We start from the raw sequence: 11,960 nt of genomic DNA, 5'->3' as shown, positions 1-11,960 counted from the left end.
CACAAATATGTAACCAACATGAACCTGAGCCCATCCAAGGGCCTATGCATCACCATCAGTAAAGTGCCAATGGGAATGTAATAACATCAATCAATATATGAAGTAATAACAGCACAGCAACATGAAACCTGAAAAAACTGTTTAAAATAACCTTTAAGTGTGCTCAAACACAAACAGCTCTAGGTAACAATTACCCAAACCAAAGACTTTTAAAAGTTGCAGAAATGCATTGTATATATTATTATCAGCTCATGAGGAAGAAGGAGGGTGAGAAAAAATCCATATGTATTGTTGCACCGGTATGGACTGCAGCAGCCAGCCTCACCCAAGACATCAACAGGCACATTAGACACAAAAAATCGTAAAATTCATGAATTCCAGGACATATACAAGCTCCTAAAATAATAAAACATATCTATAGCTCAGCTGAAATGAGAAAGTCAAAACTATTGTATAACAGGTATATCAATGACCAACAGCAGATTTGGCCCCATACAGTAAAGCACCACAGAATAATCCCAAATCGGGACAAAACACAAGGAAAAGGAGGAAATATATATAAACCCAAGCCTCCATCATCCCAAAATGTTCATTGCACTTTTTATAATTTTATCTCCAAATGTACCCGCCCTGCAGCTGCTAATCCAAACTCCAGGTCATCTACCAACAAACACAATCTCAAAAATCAAAACAAGGAAAGCATAGTGGTGCCTGCCCACCTTCAAACATCAAACATTTTGTAAACTACTTCACTGACCCGACTTGATTCTCTAAAAAAAAATTAAAAAGCCCAAGGGGAAAAAATGGAGTCGAGATTTCAGATAAAAAATGACTGATGCTTTTCCTCCATTATCCAAATTGAATATGACTGAAGGCTCAACCAAGTACAGTGATGAGGCTTCAGGCTAGTAATTGGAGCTGATACTCTAAGTATAGGAGACTCATTGCCTGTGGCACTTTCCCGATAAATAAATAGATAGTTATGCATTTTGTGCTAAAAAGATGTTACCCGAATGGTGTATTCAGGTAAAAATTTGAATCAAAATTAATTTTAAAGTTGATTTATCGATACTCAGTGTTAAAGCAAGAGCTGCTCATGTTCGGTTCATTTGCATAATTCCCATGCTTCTGTGATAGAATTTTTACCTGATAAAATGTCATTTACGCAATGTGATATTGATACAATCTTGGGCATTATGCACCACATCCATAATTCAATATGTAAGAAATTATGTGATTAAGATTAAACCAATTTTAGGGCAATTGCAGTTTGATTTCACAATGCCACCTAACCACCTTGTTCACCGAACTGTCTAAGATACTGTGGAAAAGATAAATAACTGACACGTCACTGGTGAGCACTTAAGTGACAGCTACTACATGCAATTTGTTGAACCGTTCATCGCTTCCTCACTTCACATAGATGAAATACTACGCATGTGAGGTCGTAAATGTAGCCAGTTAGCTCACTCATGACGCCTCTCTTTCACACTTCAGTTACATTGAATTTGGTAGTAGACTTTGCTGTTGACGTGATGGCAAAATATGGTGGAGTACGGAAAAAACAAAACAAAATTGTAATTGTATTTATTTCTTAAAATGTTTTAAAATATTTCAACAGCAACTGAAGATTTGCACATGTTAAAATCTTTTATGGAGGTAGAGCCAAAATACCTTGATATCCATGCCTGAAAGGCAAAAGATTGAAGATTTTTTAATAAACGCATTTTATCAGTTTATATTGATAAACAGCAACCAAAAAGATACAATAATTACTTCCCTTTTGGACCTCGCCTCCACATTCACCCCCAATCATAATCAATTAAGGGAGATCTGGAGCGCCGGTTGGCACATCCGCCGATGTAGAAGACAAACCATAATTTTCTTACCATCATTCCCAAACTTTTTTAAGTTACTGAGAGGACCCTCTAATGATACAAATCGATTACTCCCGTTTAAAACAGCAGTCCATGCCGGATCTCCACTTAGCCAGGCTAGGGGTGCATGGCCGCTTCCAACATTTCACAGTGTCTCTTTTAGGCAGTTGCATAGCCAGTGCCACCAGTGTTCTATCTACCCTCGCCCCCTTCCCCAAAAACTGTTAGCCCCCAAGTGTGAGCCTCACTTGCAAATACTTATATAACTGCGACTGGGACAATGCAAACTGCACCTGAGTTCTGTGAAGGAGTGCATACAAGAACCCCTCTACACTTCGGCCAAGGTTGTTATCCCATTTCGGTCCCAGTGCTGCATTCCCGCCAGACACGCAGTGCAAGCCAACCAGCACCCTCTCCAAAGGGGCGTCTGGTGGGTTAGTTTCATGTCCCATCCTTGGTGTTTGCCACACCAAGAAAACCATTCTAGTAATATCTGGGGCATGGAGGGGGATAGGTAGGCTGTATAAGTATGGCATCACCTCATCCCAGCCTAAACATAGTCAGGTCATAAGTCAGGTCACTCCACCCACTGCACAGTCACTCAGTTATAACCAGGAGTTGAGATGCCCAGTAATTGAAGCGGATGCCCACTGCACCCAGGCTGCCTTCATACACAGATTGATGACATTTGTTGAATGCAATGCTGGGGGGATGACCACCCCAAAGGAGGACCAACAAACTAGCCACAACATCAATAAACTGCCTATTAGGGACCTGTAATGGAAAGTTTTGCAGCATGTTTAGAAAACGAGGACGCAAAATCACCTTTACAAGGGCAATCCTCCCCAGAAAATTAAGAGGCAATGTTGGCTAGCCATTTTTTTTAAACTGAGGTGCTGCAGTGGTATCATTTATTTTGCCGATTATACGCAGCGCTGTTTCTGTGTATAGTGACCAGCAGCAATTTACTCCAGTTAATTCGTAGCTCAAAGCCTCCCAATAGAGTCACAGGATTTCCCGTACAAGTGTACCTAATTTTAAAGAGTCAGCCAAGAAAAGAAGGCGATTGCCCATGTGCATGGTGATCCTGTCCTTGAGTGATGTGCTCTATCTCCAGCCAGTTGAGCATCACAGCAAATGATACATGCCAGGGGTTCAAGAGCAAAAAGTAGGGGGGAAAGTGTGCATCCCTGATGGTTTCTCGGCGAATCAGGAATTCATTTGACAGAACCCAATTAATAAGTACTTACGCTGTAGGCCATGAGTATAAAACACCAAACGCCCATGTATCGCAACAAGCAGTTCCCGTCTACTGTGTTGAAAGCCTTGTCGAAGTCCACAAGTAGCAATGTGTGCTCCCTCGATGCCTTGGCTATTGGCCAGGGCAGTATGGACCAGGCGGATGCAGTGTCTTGTGCTCCAGTTGAGCATGAAGCTACACTAATCTGGGTGGACCAGGTTGTAAAGTACTGGCTGTAGTCTATTTGCGAGGAGCCTGGCGCAGATCTTGATGTCGGTAATAATCAATGAGATACGTTGATAAGTGGAGCAGTTGGGTGCTTTAGGGTCAAATTTGGGTATAACCACAATGGTCTAGGTTTGGGAGGACGGAGCCAGAGCTCCCAGCCTCTTTGTGGAGGTGGAACAGGAGTGGAGCATTGACCTCCCGGAGTTTGGTATAATATTCAAGAGGAAGGCTATCAGGTCCTGGGGTTTTACCAAGTTTTAAGTCATGGGTCACCTCCAAAATCTTGCCCTCTGTGATGGGGGAGTCCATAGCTACCTACTAGGCATGAGTGAGAGACAGGAAGGGAAAATCAGACAGGAGGGGCCTGGCGAGTTCACATGAGGTTCTCAGGTGTTGCGCATGTAGTGTTTGATAATAGTCAGCAAAGGCATTCCCGATGGCCTCTGGATCAGTGACCAGCAACCTGGTAGCATCAGTAATAGAGGAAATAAAATGAGGGCAGGCACTTCTGGTGGCCAATCAAAATGGGAATGTACTACTTTTATCACTGTGTTCATTCACGTGGTCAAAGAATGCTCTCCAGCACTTGCTGGCTTGTGAAAGGTAAATTGGAGAAGGGGGGTACAGTCTATTTCCAGTTGCCAGGTCATGGGCTTAGATGCTTTTGATGCCATTACTGTCTCCAACCACAGAATGCGAGCCTCTATTTCTGTCAAGTGCCTGCGACCTGTCTGTATGGGTAAGGTAAGTCTTGGCCATGCCCCAATTTGTAGCTTTGCTTGCTGCCCACATGGTACTCTCTTTAGAGACTGTCCCTCCATTAGTGTTGAAGTAGTATAGAAGCTTCTCTGGCAAGTGGTCTAGAAGTTTATCATCCACAGAGAATCAGGCATTTAGATGCCAAAAGGTCTCTTGCATCTAGACATTATCCCATGATGAAGCACCATGGGATAGTGTTCACAGATACTGCGGGGCAACACACTAACAGTAGAGGTGGCTGGGAGGAGTAAAAGGTTGATGCGTGAGAGCCGCTTCGCGGAGACAGAGGAATGAGTCAATACATATTCTCAAGGGTGCTAGGTCTGCCACGTATCGCACAGCCCCAGTGAGTCCATCCATGACACGAGGGCCTTGGACAAATCCATACAGCCACACGAGGGGGACCACTGATGTCGATGTCAGGGTTCAGTGTAGCACTGAATGCCCACTCCTCTTTCCCACCTTTATTACCTGTATACTTTCCCTACTCCAACCCCCTCCCCTGAATCTCTCACCTTGCCTTCTTTTCCCCTTACGTATTTGTGCTTATTGTTTATCTCGACCTTACAAGTAACTATGTTGCATGCTCTAAGGACTGTGTAACCTTTGTAACGATGTAACCTGTAACTATTATCTGATGCTCATGTAAAGCGCTCTGATACCTCCGGGTCTAGCCAGCGCTATACAAAACTTTTTAAATAAAAAAAAAAAAGTGAGGGATTGGAAAGTTTAGTTATTTAGGTGGGAAGGGATATGCTCACTAAGAATGTTGTAGGGTTTCCCTTCAAGTGTTCCCACTACCTCCAGGGATAGGCCCTGAGCATCATGGATGCCCGGGGTAACCAATAATGAGGTAGTATCGCTGTATCCCCGTACTCTCTATTGAACCCTGAATGAAAGGTGAAATCGTATCCAATCCTGTACAAGAAAGGACACAGAATGATTGAAGATATATATGAGATAAGGTACCCTTCAGGTAAATAGTGTTGCATGTAAGTCCACAATCAGAAAGGCTGTGTTAGATTTTCAGTATGGCACTGACTGTATACATTGTTAACTATTTAGACTGATTTTATGTACGTTTATCTGCTCGGTACATCCTGGAAATCTGTTATGTCTCCAAACCTGCTGGACCAAGGTAAGGAACACTCTTATAGAAGGGTCTGATGCAACCTTTATGCTTCATGCATGAGCTCCTTTTCTATTTGTTGGTGGCATACCTTAATTTACGTTTCCTCACGGGCAATGACCATATTTTTAAAGTAAACCCCTAGATTCAGATGAGGCAATTTCTTCAGATATATTAATGAGTCTGACATCCACAGGTGACTTTTTTCATTTTGCTCTGTATTCAGACATCAAATCACCACACCGAAAATAACATTCCATATAATAAAATAAAAATCAATGGAAAATGTTACATAGCGTTAATGACCACGGTTCTTCACAAATCTTAATATGAAAGGGAATATCCAAATAATATTGAAATAATTGAGCATTTGGAGACAGAACTACGTACCTGCAAAGTATTCTGAATGTGTATCTTTGGTACCATTTCTTTTTGCAGTCCACAGACAGCCAAACCTACTAAAGAGCTCTGATTTAATTACATCACTTCTTGCACATTTTATCTCAATTGCTATGGCAACATTCACTTGCCTCGGCTGCAATGCACCCTTTAATCAGGCTTTTTCCCAGTCATAACCGTCTATCTACACTGCAACCCCGTAGTCACATTCCAGACAAACCCCGATGCCTTTGATAACACCTTCTGTGCCTTAATGGCCACAACACTTTCAGACACTTCCACAGTGGCTGGCACCCCGATGACAAAGACGAGATAAGAGTGCCTTCCTCCCTCTTTTCTACTTCACTGCTTCGCTGCGGCGTCTCCCACCACTCCTTTCACTTTACAAGGTTTCCACCCATTAAACAATGCGGCCCAGCCCAGCAAAATGGATTGGGCAGGACAATGCTATTTCAGAACTCCACTCATGAAACATAATGATCAGGCCGCAGTCCACGGTTCATTTGAGTTTTTCCATCCTTTCCCGGGATGTGATATTTCACCTTCTCTGCCTTTGATTCTCCTCTTTGTGCTCACACATCGGCCTTTGCAGAAACCAGCCCGCCTTTCAGGTTTCAGGCACATACCAGTTCAGAAAGGAAGGGACATAAAACAGAAATGCACTGCTCGAATAAACTGTAACTTAAACAAAGGAGGTCTTTGTGCGAGTCATGTTTCTTTTAGTCAGTTGTGTTTTTTAAAAGTATGCTTTTATTATTTTTTTCAATAAAATGTGTTAAGTGAAAAGATTCGAGTACAAGTTTTGGGCCCATTTCTCAAATGTACATTTTGAATTAGAACTTCTGCATGACATACATTAATGCTTAGAGTAACACATAAGTTCCTTCAAATGATTGATTCACAAAAAAACATGCAAAACTTATAAGAGTAAAATGCGTTAGCATCTTTTGGAATATTTGGACATTTGCATGTATGTCCCTACGTTTGGAAATATCAGAACACATATTTACATGTGCATATTTACAAAGTCGAAGACGGGAGAAACATGCTTAAGGTATTTAAGTTCAATGACACATTGAACTGAAGATTCTGAAAAAGTCAATGCAGAAATAGAGATGACAGATTTTCTTTCTCAGATATTCCTCACTGATCACCACTGACCCTACCCTCACTGTTTGTATAAAACCAGGGGCCATATTATCAAGAGAGGGCGATACATTATCACCGCTTTTATCGGCAGGAAATTGCCGCTAAAGCGGCGATAATGGGCTTGATAATATGCCCTTGTGAATTCCCATAGAAGCCCAGGTTAACACCAGAACCTGGGCTTCTGTGGGAATTCACAAGGGCATATTATCAAGCCCATTATCGCCTCTTTAGCGGCAATTTCTTGCCGATAAAAGCGTCGACAATGTATCGCCCTTTCTTGATAATATGGCCCAACATTCTTTAGTCCTCATCCTGTTCATGTGTGAGTAGTCGCTGCTGCGTATGGATGGTTGAGAGCATCAATGTTGACTCAGGACATACGTAGATATTCAAAAACCATGCACACTCTCAATGTGGAGGTCAGGTCAATACACAAATTTCACCTCATCCATCGAAATCTCTTAGTGGTCAATAATTAGCTACCATCAAGGACTCAGCCTGGTTTTCATCTAACAGTACTCACACCTCACCGCGTTTCCAACACATTTTCAATGACATTCTATTTTGCCGTCTTCATACACAACACCCTCATTAGCTCTTCTGACACTTTTATTCATGCAACACCGTATGTCACTGTTACTTCGAAAGATATACATCAGAAGTCATTATATTGCAGCAGGAGTAATTATGTTGCAGGTTAGTCTTAACAGTTTGGTCTTGATTCACAAACGTGAATGCACGTCTGTGTAGGTTTACTCTTTTTCAGTATACACAAAACTGCAATTTATTTGGAGACTCCGCAGTTGGGTCAGAGAACTCAGCACATAAAATACATTCTTTTTATGTGTAGAGTTTTCATTCCGGATTGCATCGTCTCCATTTTCTGAATGCATGCAGCAATTTTGATACTTCAGACATATCATAAATTATCTCTATGTGGCATATCTTTGCTACGTTTGTATCAAGTTAATTTTTAAGTATGACATTACCTCCTCGTCCGTCTTCCTTGCCACAGTAATCACTAATGAGCATCCTGCTCCCACAGAAACTCCAAGCAAAGTTAACATACTAGTCTCCCTATCCCTCCAACATGGCCCCCAGTGGCAACCACCAATCATATACAAGGATACAAGATCCACAGCACAACCTGTTTTTTTGTTTCTGCACTACTCTGAGTGCTGTTCATGTTCCTGTTTATTCAGGTGAGTTGGGGGCTGCGTTCCTGCTTTGGTGGACTCTTGGGCCCCATTCTGATGGGTGGGGAGTTGGTTTTCACGCTTGTATTGTCTGTTTCACTCCCCCCTTGGTTGGCGCTTAGTGCGATTTTCCCTGTCCTGCTCTAGTGGACACTGGGAATTGCTGTGCCTGTCTCTTTTGTTTGTACTATCAGGGGGGTGGGAGGGGGGGGGGGGGGGTTGGAGTGTCTCATGCGGGTTCCTTTCCTCCCACATGCTTGTTTCTTTTTACTTTACTACTGAGTCACTGTTTTTTTTTTTGCCTGAGTCGCATACGGGTTCCCCATCTCCCTCCTGCATGTTTCTTTTGGCTGTCCTACCGAGTCCTGCTTTAGTGGACTCGGCGTATCTTCATTGTTTTCATGCCTACGCAGGTGGGGTGAGGGCTTGTGGTTCACTCGCCGGTTTCCTCCCTCCCACGTACCTGTTTGTTTTGGCTGTACTGCCGAGTCCTGCTTTAGTGGACTCGGCGTGCCTTGATTCTTTTCCTTCCTCCCGGGGGTGCTAGTGAGTTGCAAGGGGGCTCCTTCCTTCCTCGTAGTTGTCCGCTTCCACGTCTCCAGCGGCTGGCTCGGTGGGCTCGTTTGCCAGCCAGGGAGGGGGCAGGGCTTCATACCGTCTTGCTGTGGTTTAGCGCGATGTATGCTGAGTGCCTTCTGGCGGCTAGTGGAGGTGTTGTGCTTGATAAGGTCACTTCTTGACTTGCTTGTTAGTATGTGAGTATTTCCCCTCTAACCATTCGGAGGGTTGATGTCCTGCCTCTGGCTTCTGTCATGATTTTCATGGGCGTGCCGATGGCCGGCCTGGGACGTTTTACTTGTGGTACGTGCCTTGATGTAGGGTGGCAGTGGTCCTGCATTAGTGGACTCTTGAGCTCCGTTTTGGAGGATGCAGTGTCATTTGTTCTCTTTTTATCCCCCCTCGTTGGGCACTTTATGCATATTCCCCATCCTGCTTTAGCGGACTAGCGGGGTCTTGCTTTTAGTCCTGGTTCTGTTTCTGCTACTGACACAGAGTCTTGCCTTTGCACTTGTCTGGGGGCCTGATATTGTTTACTCGTGTTGCCGAGTCCTGCTCAAGCGGACTCGGCATGTTTATTGGTGCCTCCTGATGCCGCCATTTTGCTTGTAGCAGTCCCAACGTGTTTTCCGGGGTGCCCGCCCTCACGGGCCAGGGTTCGACTCCTGCCTAATCTGTGAAGTTTTCCTCAGGTGGTACTTTTTCGTAAGTCCCATGTGCGTTTCCCTGCACGCCTTCCTGTTTGTGGCCACAGCATTTGGTTTCCTGCTGTTGGTCATTTTTTAAGGCGGGCATATAGAGGACTTGGCAAAAATACAACCGCTCCTGCTTTGGCGACGTATCTGAACCACGACAAAGAATACGTTTTCTAAACAGATAGTGACAGACTGTATGTCACTGGATTATGCTGGGAAAATTGAACAGGCCCCCTCATCTCCGTGGCCTGCTGTCAGCTCTTGGTGTTGGACCGCATCTTAGCGCGGAGACGCACTGTTTTAGTGTATTCAGGCGCTTAATAAATGTTTTTATTATTATTATTATTATTGTATGTAAAGAACTTCCTCACTGATATAGGGTTTAGTAAATTTTACTCTGCCCTGGAACTAATTGGTGAAATATCCAGAAAAGATCTAAAAAAAAAGGGCATTGAGCCATGTAGAAGAGTTACGAATTTGTACTGAGGCAAGAAAACCCTTGGTCCAACATTCCATGGCCGTTTTGACCACCTTAGAGATTGAGCCGTATCTGACATATGTCCAGTCACAATTCGAGCGTTTTCTACTGACAAGATTCAGAATGAATATTTTCCATAGATTGGTGGCATTCCCGAAGAAAAATAGCTGGGAAGATTGTCAAACAGTGTGCCCATGCGATGATACATCAGAACAAACCACCATGCACACCTTTCTGTTTTGCAAATTTTACTCTGCACATCGTAAACTTTCGTTGATTCCACTGTTAAGAAAAATGGGTCTTAGAAGATGTCGCCCCGCTATGCTGTGTTTGCAATTCGTAGAATCAGAAATGGCTTGCAAATGTATAGAGACCCTTTTAAAATGTATTTTTAAGCATAGAGTAAATCTTTGACAAAATCCTGTTGTACATATTAGGAAAACTGAGAGAAACTTAAAAATTGCTTGATATGTATAAACTTTTTTTCAGTTTTTAATGCAATATTAATCTTAATGAGGGGAAAATCATCCCTTTTTATGATGTAAAAGGAACAACTTGATGGTCGTTTATGATAAGATATGTTTGTTGAAATTCTTTTATTTTTTTTATGTACTTTGAAAACTGAATAAAGATTTACTTACTTTCTTAAGGCGGGCAAGTGGGGGGGCTGCTTTCGCTTGCTGTTTGTGTCCGCTTCTGATACTGCATCTATTTAGGTAGTGCTTGCCTGGGGGCTTGTAGGGTTTTGTGTTTCCCTCCACTTGTGCTTCTACATACTCAGTATGTTGTTGGCTTCCCTCCAGGTCACGCTGGAGGGCCACGCGCGTGTTCTCTTCTCCTGACTGCCCCTCTCATTTTGCATGCTACTGTGTCCTGCTTTAGTGAACTTGATGTTCCCTGCTTTCGGGCCTCCCTGTTTTGCTCGCATGGGAGGGGGTTTGACTGTGGGTTTGTACGTCCCTGGTTCTATCCCGGGTTTTGCCACAGTTTGGACTTCTGCTTTGTATGTCGCAGAGCTGTTTGATGTCGAATCGTTTTGACCATCTTCGTTATCATATCCTTTAATTGCTGCACTTCTTGGGATCATACGTTGACATGTCTGCACCGTATGATCCTTTTCTCTGGTTTCCATGGTGATGGTACGCTTTTGGGGTGCTCCTACTTGCCATGGTGATGTTGCTCGTCATTCTTTTTCCGCGGGCGCGGAGGGTTTTTCTGGTTCTCTGGACTCAGTCCCTTGCCTTGCGTCGTTTCAGCAGCTGTTGGTTCCTGCGGTGGCGGCTGCCTTGCATGTTCGGGAATCGCTTCCCCCTCCCGAGAGGGCCAGCTGTGTTCCGGGTCCTTCCAGTGTCATCGTGAAGGAGGAAGTTGTGAACCTGCATGTTCTGTTTATGCTGGGGTTGGATTTTGGGGTTCTTCTTCAACGTATCCATTCCTTCCTGTTGTTTCCCGAGTCCATGTTGGATTTCCCCTTGTTTCTGATGTGGATGGTGGAATGCCTCACGGAGGCTTATGTCCGGTGATGGATCTGCCTTGGTTGGACTGATGTTTTGGTTCCGTCACATGCCAGTTGGTGTTCTTGGAGGTGTTCCTGCCTCTGCTCATTTATTGGGCTTCTGGATTTCTTCGGTTTGCGGGATGCTTCTCTCCGTGCCCCTGTCCTTTTGACCTCACGTATTGGTTTGCCTTTTGGCCAGTGTTCCTCACTTCGTGTCTTTCCTGCGGTTCTGGCACCTCTGGTTGGGCTTTTTCATGGAAGGGGGATTGTGTTCTTCCTTACCTGGTTGTTTGGTTGAATCTGCTTCTTTTTTCTCTGAGGCAATGCTCCATGTCCGTGAGGGTTGCCTGGTCCTCGTGGGTCACGGTTTCTCTAGCTTCCTGATTCCTTCTCTGGATCTGATGTACATTGGGGCTTACTTGGGACGCTGTTGGGTGTGGTGTTCGGGCGTTCTACGCTGACTTTGCCTCTGGAGCATGTTTTCGGTCCCTGGTGTCAGGGACTTGCCCTCCAGTGTGACTTTGGTTGGGGGTCCGGGTATTATGTCCGCCTGCTTGCTGGTGGTGCCTTGGGCTCCTCTCCCTTTGTCTCTTAAGATGAGTTATCTTGTTTTTCTCATTGACGCCCCTATGGTCTGGATTTTGATCTGGGGGTTCCTGTGCCTTCCCTGGTGAGGGTGGTTCTGTGTTGGTGGGTGGATGTTGGTCATCTGTTCCGATGTCGTCCGTTTCTGTTTGTTCCCTCTCGGACGGTC

This window comes from Lissotriton vulgaris, chromosome 1_1 (genome assembly GCF_964263255.1).
Source record: "Lissotriton vulgaris chromosome 1_1, aLisVul1.2, whole genome shotgun sequence".
In the NCBI taxonomy this organism is placed as follows: domain Eukaryota; kingdom Metazoa; phylum Chordata; class Amphibia; order Caudata; family Salamandridae; genus Lissotriton; species Lissotriton vulgaris.
Note: the sequence above shows the minus strand (reverse complement) of the source record.